This window comes from Dipteris shenzhenensis, chromosome 24 (assembly GCF_047967505.1).
Source record: "Dipteris shenzhenensis isolate YYH24624 ecotype China chromosome 24, Dip_SZ_1.0, whole genome shotgun sequence".
In the NCBI taxonomy this organism is placed as follows: Eukaryota; Viridiplantae; Streptophyta; class Polypodiopsida; order Gleicheniales; family Dipteridaceae; genus Dipteris; species Dipteris shenzhenensis.
Window position 1 is genome coordinate 26,754,725 of NC_141619.1, and position 14,243 is coordinate 26,768,967.

The following is a 14,243-nucleotide window of genomic DNA, read 5'->3' on the forward strand; positions in this document are numbered from 1 at the left end:
ACTCTGTGGAGGAGGGAGGGGAGGCGCATGGGGGAAGCCACGGGGGCAATCTCTAGTGAGGTGACCCATTTGTCTGCACCAAAGACACTGGCCTGATAACCCGGAGATCTCCACCCTCTAGCAAAGTGTGCCCCCTTCTAGGGTCTCAAGAAGGATCAACTCTGGGAGGGACTTCAGGCTCTCCACCACCAGTCTGATCCTGGGGACCCCATCATCTGCTAGAACAGAGGCGGCCATCTCTGGCGGGGACTCAAGCACTATGCCAAATGCCTGACCAATGGAAGGGAGGATGGCTCGATACTCCTTTGGGAGCTCTGGGAAGTGCAGTGTAACCGAAAACCATGGAACATGGTGTGTCGTATCCATGTCCTTGACTGTGAACCCATGATACCAAGTAAAGAGTTAGACAAGGTGCGGGCCAAGGAGTATGGGGCTCTGCTCCACAAGTGTCGAGGCAGGACCACCTTTATGCATGGCCCAATCTCCAACGTAGAACCTATCTAGCCTCTCAAGCAATCCATCATGCTAGTGCTGGCCGAAGGAGAAACTAAGACTGCCAACGGTCCTAGAGAACTCAGCCTCCCTCCAGGGGTCCCTGTTGCAGACCGAAAAGATAAACTGCTCCCAAGTACTCTTCTCCACCGTGGGCATCTCAGAGAAGGAAGCACCCCCTTGTTTGTCTTCTCCAAACTCAAGATTATTGAAGTCTCCTCCAACAATCTACAAGTCTACATCCAGGAGACAATCGGTCAAGCGCCTCCAGAAGGCCGGACGTTACTGTCTACAAGTTGAGGCATACACGTTCAGGATCCCAATCCTGGAATCTCCCATCTAGACTACTCTACCTGTAATGAGCTCCCTCTGGTCATACACCTCTGATGCAATTGCCTGTGAGACTGAAATGCAAACCCCTCCACTCCTTCCCACTGCAGAAGACCTGGGCCTCTCCCAGGAAGGAGGTGGCATCTATGTCTGATGTCCGAGGCAGAAAACATATGCTCTTGTACCAAAAGGAAATCCACTGCCCTACTAACCACTGCTCTCTATAACTCCTGGCGTAGCAACGAGTTCTGGGATTGGTGACGTGCCCGATCGTGGAGTCCGTGCATGTTCCAACTCACCATGGTCCAACTCATGGGGAGGCCCGGGGGGGTGGAAAACAAGGCTCTCCTATGCGAAGGAGCTTGCACTATAACCTCTGACTTCTGTGACTTTGCTAGTGGTTTGGAGGGGGAGTAGTCCAAATCCACTCGGTGCCGAACTAGTGGCATAACTGGCTCAATGCCTACCTTGATGGCCCATTGCATCAAGAAGGAGGCCTCAACTCCAAGCCTATCCGCGCACTATTTATAGTGTCCATTATGATGCATGCTTAAGCTAAACCTCAGGACCTAGGCGAAGCACACAAATAGTTGCTCCCAAGTCCTATCTATCTGCAAAAAAACCCAACTGAAAAGTGGCGGTCTTCCCATGGGAGACCCAGAATTCCCTCCCTTGCAGGCCTAGCCACCACTCCATCATGTTGAACATCTACTGTCCCATCATCAGATCAAATAGCATGGGGATCCACTGCTCCTCCCCACTAGCTGAGAAGTGAAATCCCCAGAAGGGACGAGTGCGAGAGCCATACACTCCTATGGAACCCCCTTTTCGGAGCTGTAAAATCAGGACTAATGCCACCAAAGCAAGCGGGTATTTGTCCGAAATCTCTAGGTAGTTTACGGTCCTAGCCTTCAAAACTCTTTGGGTAGAGGATGCCCAAGGCATGGCTTAGGACTTGGAAGCTGAGAAAAGGGCCCCGAAGACCCTGACTGTGAGGAGGCAGAGCAAGGGCTGGGCCGTGTCGAACAGTGCTCAGGCACCCCCTTGCCCATAGGCCGAGATGAGGAAGGGTGAGAGGTGGGCGGGGGGGAGGAGGCTGCTGTAAGGGGGCGGCGGGGGGGCGAGAAGGAGAGACAGGGGGTGGGAGGTGATAGTAACAGCAATAGGGGGGAGGGGGGACGAGATCAAGGGGAGCAACAGAGGGGCGACCTCGGGAGGAGGGGGCGGGGGAGGTGGAGGGACCTTCGGAGCCCCGACTTTGCTGGGGCTCCAAACTCCCGCTGAACGGGAACTTGGGTATTCTGCTCTACCATCACCTGCGGGTCCGAGGGGAGATCGAAAGAGGTCTCCTCCTCCTCCATCTATATCCAGTCGGGGGACTCTGCTGACACCTTCCCCTTTGCGCTCTTTAAGTTTGACTCTCCTTTAGTTTTTTTGAGCTGATTTGGAGGGCTTCTTTTTCTCCAGCTTGGTCCAAGTCCCTTAGGAGGGCTCGACCCAAGGTGTCTGAGTCTGCTGTTACCTCGCCTACTGCTAGGGCTTGGCTTATGGATGGCGCTGAGCCTCCCTATGCTCCTGTCTCTAGTGAGGGGCCCTACCCACCAAACAGTCCCGTGCCAAGTGACCGATCTGTCTACACCGAAGACACTGTTTAGGCAAGTCAGAGATCTCCACACGCTGTCTGAACTCGCCTCCATCTAAGGTCTCCAAGAGGATCTCCTCCAGGAGGGACTCTAGATGCTCTGCAATAACCCGGAGGCAGGGGACCCCATCGTCTACCACTACTGAAGCTACTATCTATGGCGAAGATGCTAGAACTACGCCAAAAGAATAGATCTATACTCCTTCAAAAGCCCCAGGAAGCAGAGTGTCCTTGGGAATTGTGGCACGTGATGAGTTGAATCCATGTCCTTGACTGTGAAGCCATGGTACTAAGGAAGGAGGTAGACAACATGAGGGCCTAGTAGGATAGGGCTCTGCTCGACAAGGGAGGCCATGGTGTCGGGGGAGTTCAGCTACATGAGGAAGACTCCTCTCTCATAGATTGTGACCCCTGCAGCCCCTAGGGCTAAGCTCGCCTGAAGCCAATCCCTGACCTGTTTCCTTGATGGGGTGAGCCGAGGGTGATCAGCCCAACAATGCAACCCACCAGGGCCTTGTCCTGCAAAGCCTCTAGTTCACACTTGACTTGCTTCTTGTCTTCCGGAGAGAGCATAATCTTAACCACAGTGGGGATCGAAGGTGCTTCCATGTGAGCCCTTCTTGCTAGCAGACCAAGGGTCACTGTCAAGGTCAGTTGTCCCGAGAAACAAACACTGGCCTCCAAGTAGTGTTGAAGCTATGAAGCAGAAGCTGCCTTGCTATTCTTATCCTTCTAGCTGCGATTATAGTGAAACCCCTTGTCTCCACAACTATTGTTAAACAGAAGGGCCTGAAGGACTTCAACGAGTAAGATTTTCAGCTTTGGAAATGGAAGAGATTGGTTTCTCAAGAGACATTCAACTACATGCACTAGTTGATCTGATTGTTACTATTGCTATACCCTAGATAACAAAGGAGAAGCTTTTCCTTGTTAAGAAAGACTACAAGGTTCGAATTACTCTCTAACACTTGGGTGAAACCACTACCCCTAGCAAATGTACTTTTAAGTGCAAATCGGTCTACAAGCACATGATTGATGTGAATTACCCATTTTAAGTCCCACTTGCTCACAACTGAGTCATTCACCAGGGATAGACATTGTGTTAGCTTGGCTCCATGAATAACTCAAAGAGGGTGTGCCTAAGGATTACCTAGTTGGCTTTGTTAAGCTTGAGCAGCATCTAATCTTTAAACTTCACAAGGCACTCTATGAACTCAAGCAGTCATTGAATGCCTAGGATACCCGCTTGACAAACTTTTGCCTCACATGGCTTCTTGATGGATACAATAGATTCCGATGTTTATATTGCAACCATAAGCCTCTAATATTATTATCATTTGCATGTACCTCAATGAGATTCTGTTTTTTGGAAGCTTCAAGGACATCCTCGATGGCACTGAACATGCATTGTTGGCAGCCTTCAATACGAAGGATGTTGGTATCGCATAGTAGTTCTTGTGGATTCATCTTACCTAGGCGATAGACGAACATGAAATTACTCTTTCTCAATGTCTGACCATCCCTATGGAGCTTGGGTTCATGAATTTGATTGCTCCTTCCCTATGTGCGATTGATGCCATGGTTAATATCGATCCTACAGGGTAATTCTTGGTTTGATGTATGCAATGCTTTGCAATAGCCTAGATATTGCTTTTGCTATTGGTCGATTTGCCAATTTGTATCCCCCCCGCCCCCTCCCTTCTCTTCCTCCCCGCCTCCTAATCACCTTGCTCTAAAGAAAATTATTTGCTATATATGAAGGGGAATGGATAGTGGGATCCCAAATGAGTCAACCTTGTTCACGGATATCTTGATGCTGACTAGGCAAGAGATCCATTGACCTGCTAGTGTACTTCTGGTTACATCTTTTTTCTGAACAAAGTAAATCTTTCTTCTGAACAAAGGCCTGACTGGTTGGTCTAGTAGACAACAAGATGGTGCGTCTCTCTCATGCCTAGAAGTCGAGTATATTAGTTTCAGTGCTTCAAGCTATCCCATTGCATGTTAACAACCACTAACACATCCAAGTGTGCCATCACTTTATGCGGAGGTTTCAGATGGTGGCTCTCTGTCAATTTAGTATTGTGCTAAGTAGACAGCTTGGCTGTAATAGATTTAGTTGTGATAATTTTGAGTCAGTAGAAGCTTGGATGGCCTATGGAGGCAGCCATGTTAACTTTGCATGGTGAGTAAAGACCGTCAAGCAGCATACAAAAGGCTCATACTAGTCGAGCAATACACACTGTTATTGCATGTAATAGGGTTAGGTGTGATAAATATTGTCACGCAGAGAATATCGAGCCAGCCGTCTTGACTGTGCATGGCGAGTAATGCCCGTCATCTTCTAACAAGGAACTTACAAAAGGCTCATACTAGTCGAGCAATACACATAGTTGTTTGTTCGTCTTTTGCTTTCAATCATTACGTCCCTATGTGTTCTAGTTCCACAAGCGTGAGCGGAATGGATTGCATACATTTAGGTCAAGTTTGCTGTATTTGTTGGTTGTAATCTGGTGCCAGAGGCAGTTCATCACCTACTCGGGTGTTTTTGTACGAATACACACCAAAGCTATTGGCTTACACGGTATGTTGCATGCCCTGGGCTCCCCTGACATCTCAAAGAACGTTTATCCCGTCGCGGCTCTCAATAAAATGAAAAAGTAAAGGATCTAAATTGCGAGAGCAGCTTGAAGATGTCTATATTCTATGGGGAATGGTAGATTACCAGAACAACTTGAATATATACATATATATTCTGTTACGATGGGTGAAGACCAGATTAGCACCCGTCTTCTCAATAAGGAAACTATGCAGAGAGAGTAATCCACATCAGGTCTGGTGGGTTGTGGAGCCTGTTTTCACCTTGCGCATAAAAGATGAACGAGCAGGATAGGAAGAAAAGGATAGAGTAAAAATCAAGTGCCGGATTTCCAAAATCTAAGCAAATAAAGCAACGAAAATGTTACCAGGTCTTCGTTCAATCTGGTTACAGAAGAAAGTCGCATAGATTGTTTCTAAGATTATGAAGAAAGATGCTCACGTGTGCATGAAGTGCCAAGGATAATTCTGGGTCAAAATACTGTAGACAGACACAAGAATTGGACGTAAGAACTCATGATCAGAGTTGGCATTTTGAGGCATGAATTCATCAGTCCACGTGTATTTTTTACTTTTTCAATCTTGGCAGAAAACAGTCAGCCCATATCTTTTCATTAATTCATATAGCTACAATCAAGTAATTGACATGAATTGATATACAAAATTCATCTAGCTACCATCAAGTAATTGACCTGAATTGATATGTACAAAAAGACAGCGTGGTCAATCCTTGCATCATGACCAATAACGCTATCTTAAATAGTCGATATTCATCTACTCAATTACTATCACCACTAAGATGTCAACTTGGCATGGAGAATGAGCCAAAATAAACGTATATAAGGATTCTGAACCCGATGGTCTTTGCACTAAGTAAAATTGAAACTCTATAAGATCTTGGAAAGAAACGATCATTCTTTTGGAATTTGTCATGTTCATAAGAGGAGCCCTAGGTTGCATTGAAACACCGACATGCTAAACTTACACCAAAAAGTAGTTTGTACCAGTGTGGTTTGTGCCCAGAGGAGGGGAGAGAGAGAGAGAGATAGGGCAGGCAGGGCAGGGGAGAGAGAGAGAGAGAGCAGGCAGGGCAGGGCAGGGGAGGGAGAGAGAGAGAGAGATAGGGTAGGCAGGGCAGGGGAGAGAGAGATAGGGCAGGTAGGGCAGGGGAGGGAGGGAGAGAGAGAGAGAGAGAGAGGTATTAATGTCTTCGAAAGGCTTCATCGGCCTATGAGACAAAGCACAATATCAAAGTGACTCATGCTCATACAAGCCACAAAGGGCTCACTAAGACCCTTTGGAGTGTGATACAAGAATACAAAACATAAACTCCAAGTCCAAAGCTAGGGAGTAATAGCTAGACTTATCTCAAAATAGGAGTCAGAAGACATATCTAGGTTCCATGGTGGCTCTCCTGTGAGTTGCAAAAATATCTCATATCTGTATCTATATAGTTGTCTCACACAGTGGTGGGCCATATCAATAGTGATGCCTCTGGTCGGGGTGGTCTCCTCTTGGTAGCCTCCTGGTAGCACTGTAATGGGTTGGACCTCTATTGTGCATGCTCTAGTCTGTCATTGCATCAAGGACATCTCTGGTTGTAACCCTTCTCGTTGTTCATATCGTCTCACTACTCCATGTTGCCCTCATGTTGTCGATCTCCTCCTCCATCCCAACATGACCAAGAGCAGAGTCTCGAATGTGTAGAAGTCTATGACATGTTGCTGAGCTCAATCCACCAATGTCTCCTAGTGAGCAGCCCTGTCCTGCTCTGTGTCCGATGTAAAAGTGTCTCTCTAGGACATCTCGCCTCTATCAGATAGAGTCTATAAGTGAATCAATCTAGAGAGAGGCCCAAATCTAGAGAGAGGCCCAAATCTGGAGAGTGAAGTGTATTTGTATGTAATTGTCAATGGGAGGAAAAACACTTGTTATGTGTGAGGGCATGCCATAAGCTTCAAAATACACCTTGTGCATTGGGCATCATGATTGGCAAGACCACCTAAACCTAAGATAAGCAATCATTATGTCACTTTATCTTAAGTAATCTAGCCATTATGGTTTGACTTTAAGGTGCAATTATCTTGTGAAATCAAGACATCATGGTTTGAATCTAATTCGCATTCAAGACAATATGATTTGAAGTTAATGTACAATTGTCTTACTCTTATGAAATGAAGACTAGAGTCTCTCAAAAATCTTTCACAATGTATGTTGTTTGATGTGAATTTAAAAAAAAACCAATTGTAGCCTCAAAGCTTTGTCATCATGGAAAATTTAGGTCAACATAACTCTATACGCACCGCTAATGCATCCATTCGGATGATGAATGGTAAATTGTTAATATTTAGTATATAAAGAGTTGTTAGTTGAAGAATTAATACAAGTAGAATAGGGGTTGTTTAAATTTAATGATTAAAAGTAACTAGTTAAATGAAATTATAGTTATGTCTTTGAAATTTTCTTACATATCTATTAGTGAGTGCACAAAGGAGCATTCATTACCCTGGTGCATGTTTCATAACAAGGTGTGTTGCTTTACATTTGTTTCCTAGTGTTAGGGTATGGAGTTTATTCTAACTCCTCATTTTGTGCATCTTATATGATTTATAGACGTTCCATGCTTAGCTACATAATAATGACCTTGGCTCCTAAAAATTCATGTAGGCAATTAGACACTGTCTAACCCTTTTACTTGTTTGAAACATTGGGTCCTCATTTTTTGGATGCCTTTTAATGCACTCTAATATTTATACAAGGGGTTGTGTGTGACCCCAACATAGTGATGCACATTCATCTTATCTTGACCAAGGATGAGCCATTGATAAATGAACTCAAAAAAGTTGCACATGTGGACTATTAAAAGACTGTAGAAAATGGCATTGAAAAATAAAAGCATCAAGCTAAACACATATTAGAATAGCTAATAGCTTCTTGAAGAATTAACCTCTTGACTCTCATGGGATAGTTAAAAAATGCGTTGAACACCATAGATCCTTGTGGGCTTATGTCATGAGGGGAATGTGCATTTCCCCTATGCTACATACATGATCGGTAAAAGGAATGTCACGAAAGTATGAGAGAACTCCTCCCCTCATCCAAGTGAGCATCTATGCCTCAAGACCTTAATATGATCTCCCCCTAGGCTTATCACCTCTCCTTTTCTTTCCCTCTCAACTATTATGGCTATCATGTATAATAAAAAATGGAGATTGCAAGGGGAAATCATATGACAAGTTGGCACTTATTTCAAAAAAAATTCATATGATAACGTATCCACATTCAAAGATGAAAGGAGTATTGCTAACTCCATGAAAATAAGGTGCATGGTTGCACAAAAGAACTACCCTTGAATATGAGCAAATGTCAGATAAAGTGGCTTAAAGAATACATGAAATAGGTTTCTACAATAGTAATTGATGCTTGATAATTATGATTATCATAGTAATTCAGCTTTTCACACCTTTAAATGTTTGATTGATGCTTGCAAAGGATGAGAGTGTTGGACATGCACAATATTATCCTCATGATCAGACAAACGTTATCCTTGAAATCATCAAGCATTTCTAGTAGATACTGTCAAGAGACAACCCATTCCATAGACTGAAATTTAGTGGAGGTGTCTTTGCCATCTGAATTTCAAGAACATATTTACATGCAATGATTTGGTGTGTGTTGCTGATTGGATTGCATACAAAGTTGAATGATCTTATCCCTCGTCGATCGCAACTGGTTTCATTGTGCCCTAATCAACATTTGGAGTGATAAACCTCCATCTCTTCTACAAAATCACCTATTAGCAAGCCGAAGGGAAATTGGTTAATTGCTTTTATGATACTTTTCAAAATCATGAATCTCAAGTTACTCATATGATAGACACATCTTTGTGTGCAGCTTGCTTGTTTTTGAGCTAGTTCTTTGGCCTTTTTCTCTAAGAGGTTGACCTCTTTTTTCCTTTGCATATAACTTGTTGGAAAGGCACCGTCCCAAGTAGTGATATAGGTTTACAACTTCCATAAGAAGGATATGCAAAAGGCATTGAACTCAACGTTTTCAAGTAGGATTCACAAAACACAACAAAGATTTCCTAGTATCATTGAATTGTACTAGTAAAGAGGATTGGTTTGATTGGTGAATGCAGCTAGAATTTGGGAGGAGTTAGGATGAAAAAGGCAACACATCGCACCAACTAAGAATTTATTTACATTATTTTTAAGCATACCTGAAGAGGTCTAGCACCCATGTATCCAGTATAAATTAAAATCTAGAAATCTAGTTACCTTATGTCTAAGCCCCTTTCGCAACGTCATTGAACCATGCTATAGTTCAATTGGTGAATGTAGTTAGAATTTAATGGACGTCAAGTTGCAAAAGAGAGCATGTCACTCCGACAAAGTAATTGATATAAATTCTTTTCTAGCGTACCTAAAGAGCTCAAGAGTCCATGTATCAAGTTGTAATAAGAATCTAGCAATCTGGCCATGTTCAAATTTCAGGCATGAAGTTTCCTAATATCAAGTTTCTTGTACTATTTTAAATGAAAGCATGTGTCATGGCATTTTAAAACATAGTATATTGCATCATAATCTGATTGATATATTGGTTTGTTATTGGCAATTGATTTTGATAATGGTGCATTTGTCCATATGTGATCTAAAAGGGATTTGTAAGCTGTTTTTGGTATGTTGTTTACTAGCACTACGTGATTTGTTGACATTCATGAGTGTAGCATTCTTTTCTTTATTACTTGCAAACATATTAATATTAAAATAACTAAGGATGAATGTTGGGAAACTAGTGGTACTATTGTTATCTTGCTACTAAATAATGTTAAGAAAAAGTATGCATTACTAATTGGAAAATGATATGTTGCCACGATATAAAGGAGTGTGCATCTATTAGTCTATAATGTTGCTTCAATTATGTCATAATCAGCTACCTCTTGTGTATATGCTTGTATTAAGCTATATTCACGATCATGGAGAAGTGTTGTTGCATATTGCTAGGAGCTGTGGCGGATTTATATTTGCTGCTAGTAAAGTATTATATTAGTTGATGTGTGTTAACTTCTGTCAAACAAATAACATGATCGTATATAATAAAGTAAAGTGATTTTAGCCCATCCACATGTTGATAAACAAAGAGTGTTTAATGTCATTATATTCGGGTGGGTGGCATGTAAATTTTGCATTTGTAAGATTGAAAATTTCCATGAGGATTTTGTTAATGGCCATTTGGATTCTTGTTCTATAGTGCTATCTATGTGGAAGTTCAAAGTTGTCCAATGGTGATAGTAGATATAAGTTTTCCTTCGATTGTAGATGTGAGAGCATGGTGTATGCTAGACCACATTAATTAGCATTTGTTGGGAAGAAACCTGATAATCCTTGTGACTGATGTATTGTATGAGCTATACCACATTGTATTGAAATTGTTCTCTTGTCACTATATTTTGTGTTGTGGTGTCCTATTTGTATTCCTTTTGTGATAGGAAAGATGCATGTCCAATTATCTTGTACCCCATTTGTGTATAGGTTTGAAATTTCAAATCGTGTTTTGGATTATTGATGTATGTTGTTGTCACTATATAGATTTTTCCATCTTCTCCATTAACTAGTCCATCTATTATATCATAATCTGCTAGAAATAGTTCTACTTACATTGATGGCTTTAATTCAAGCATTTTGTGTGTAAGCCAATTGCTTTATTTGTATTATTTGGTAATTTTATGTTTGATATAAACTAAGTATTGTAAATGCATTTTGCTTTAAAAATGTGAATTTGGCCTACTTTATCATGCAGATTCCTCTTTCTCTTAGGGTTGTCACCTTTGGCTTTATTGCAAGTGATGTCACATTATGAAAGCTATTTATAATTCAATTCTTTTATGTTCTTTGCTCCTTGTAGGAGGTTGGTACTTATATGTAGTCAACATCATCGAATTGTGGCTTTTGGAGGGGGTGTCACATCGTCTCAAACAGAATTAGCTCTTGGCCTGGTGTTTTGAAAAGCCTAGAAGTAATAAGCAAGGCTAGTAGTACAAGCTTGTAACAGCTCCAACTAGTGTTGCCATGAATTAAAATATGCATCAATGCTATGGTTGGAACCATCATGTGAATCCATGTTCCCCTAAAAAGCAAAGAGATAGACCAAAACTAAAAGTGTACATAGGAGTGTCCCACCCTCAAAAAGTCATTGAGACACTACTAAAACTCATCACAGCACCACTTGCCACCCCTAAGCCCCATGGCCACTTTCTCGAATGGCTAGCATACTTAGGACATCTAGTTAATAATGAACACTATCTTTACCTCCAAGAGCATCTCCCCCACCCTACTTTGCCTCCCCATTAACAGCCCCCCCCCCAAAAAAAAAATAATAATTTTCTTATGGTCTCCCTCCACCTACCATCATGGCTTTGTTGGCATCCCGTCTCTTGGGCAACCAACCACTCATTTGGGATTGTTCACGCTCATGATCTTCCTATCCTTGGTCTATTAACTAGCCGATATTAGGATGGTGTTTGGCCTAGTGCGGGCCTTGTACTTGTGCAACATTGCCTAGGGGCCATTTTGTGGGTTTCCAACCAAATTTACTAGTAGGGTCTCATACACTTTGACAATTAGGGAGGTTTTTTGAAGTGCCTATAGGCTCCCCCTTTCCATCCCTTTTCTCCTTTTCCATCCCCCCTTCATCGCTTTTCTTTTATGTTAAGTGACGGTTTCCTTTTGACAGTCTCAAATTCAAAAGGGGGCACTTGCTATAGATAGAGGGCCTCACATGGTAGTGTTCTCAACACCCTCAGCAATCTAGATTTCCCTTCGTTAGAGGACAAACAATATATGTAAAAAGCTATTCTTTCTTGTTCACGCTTTATGACCCACCCTTTCCCTTTCCCCCATGTACCTTCAGACTATGCAATTCATGTCAAACCACTCCCCCATCCTCACATTTGATAGGGTCTCCCTAAGAAAGGTTGAGGACTTTTAAGTTGGACAACTGATACCATTCAAAGGAGCAATGTGGAGATCCAATCTCATGCACTGCAATGCAAACATACCCTCTAAGAGAGAGAGAGAGAGAGAGAGAGAGAGAGAGAGAGAGAGAGAGAGAGAGAGGGAGAGGGTGGGGGCATGGGGACTTATGAGAGATCTAGCCCCCGTGAAGACGATTAGGGATCAAGAGCCAGCCTCTTAGTGGCTAGGAAACAAATACAAGAGTGCTAGACTTGACTTGCATCATGCAACGTAGATTCAATGTGTAGAGTACTCCTATCACTTCTCCAAAGCAAGGTGGGGGTAGCACGGTGATACGATGATATGGTAGTTCTTTTGAACCCTAGGCCGCAGGTCGATAGGGACCCAAGTATAGAGACACTCTAATCCATAGGAGATCACTTTGACAACTCTTCCAAACAAAGGAGACTCCACAAATGCTAGCAACTCATTGGGCCCACATCCCCTTATGATAACATCACATTATGACACCACTAGAGGTCGCTCTTTCGATGCAAAAATGTCAAGGGAAGGATTGCTTGTCACTATTCTTCTTTTGGTGTTTTAAGACCACATTATCACTCCCTTATGTTTCACCTTTTAGAGATCTTTGACTAGGGTTCGCTCCCCCACAATAACTTGCTTGGGGTTGGATTTGCTTGATCCCAAAAGGGGGGTACCCATGCAAACATTCAGTGATCTAAGGAGTTCTTGGCCAAAAAAGAAGAGTTTGTACTAGAAAGAATCAATATAGTAGTCGATGAGCTGTTCTTGTTGGTACACTTGGTAGCCTAGAGATAGGATCCATTTGGAACATGTCAGATATAGAGCAATGGCCACACTATCTAGATCCTTTTTATAGGTGAAGGACAGCACATGTTGCTCAAGTCATCCTAAGAATGAGGTGGTTGTCACCAAGAAGGAAGAGGGATAGCTTCAAGTGGAAGGTGAGGCAGTTGAAGATCGGTACTGAAGGATCTAAGGATCTAGAGATAGTTTTGCTAGTTTGGTGGATAGTTCAGGAAAACATTCGGCTTGTTGTCATGACAAGCGTGACAATGGAATAGGTTCTCTATGCATTAATGTTAATTTCAAGAGTATGGTTTGGTCACGATGTTGTCCAAGTAGAGGGTGAAAGCCTTTTGAACATATAGTGAGGGAATCCTCAAGGTAGATGCATTTGGAACTACCTACATGTATTTTGAAGATGTGCATGCCATGGTGATGCTTACGAATGCAGTAATAGGGAGGAGTTTCAAGGTGGAACAAGGGCATGATGTTGAATAGGGAACATAAAGAATTACAAGATACATTAGCAAGCTCTAGATTCACACTTAACTGCACTTCCATGTTCTAGAGGCGACTAGGGGAAGGGCTAGAGCCTTTAGAAAGATGCCAATTGGAGAGGATCTATATGGATTAGCCATAGATATCTCAACACACAAGTCTCGAGGATCGCGGTTGTGGATGCAACTCTGGATTCACACTCGAAGTGGACCTCAATGTTCCAGAGGCGACTAGGGGAAGGGCTAGAGCTTTTAGAAAGATGCTAGTTGGTGAGGAAGGGCTAGAGCCTTTAGAAAGATGCCAATTGGAGAGGATCTATATGGATTAGCCATAGGTATCTCAACACACAAGTCTCGAGGATCGCGGTTGTGGATGCAACTCTGGATTCACACTCGAAGTGGACCTCAATGTTCCAGAGGCGACTAGGGGAAGGGCTAGAGCTTTTAGAAAGATGCTAGTTGGTGAGGATCTATATGGATTAGGCATAAGGATCTGAACATAGAGGTGTCTAGGATTGCAGTTATGGATGCAGCTCAAGGTGGGGTAGGTTAAAATATACGTAGGATGCTTGATAACTTGCCAAATCTAGTCTATCCCCAGTTTCTAAGCGGATGACTAGATGGACTTCTTAGTGCTTGTGTTAATCTCTCTTGAATAGTGCTTCAACAATTTTGTAGTGTGAATGTGTACACAATGTAGTCCCATTTTTTAATTACTTTAAATTCATTTTGGATCATTTCATGTCAAACAAACTAAATCGTAAAAGAGTTAGAATTATAGCACTCCAACATATCATAGGAAATCATTCATTTTCCAATCTAGAAATATGATGCTGAGAGACAACATGCATCATCCTAAAATATATTAACATCTCAAGAAAACAATACATAAATACTTTT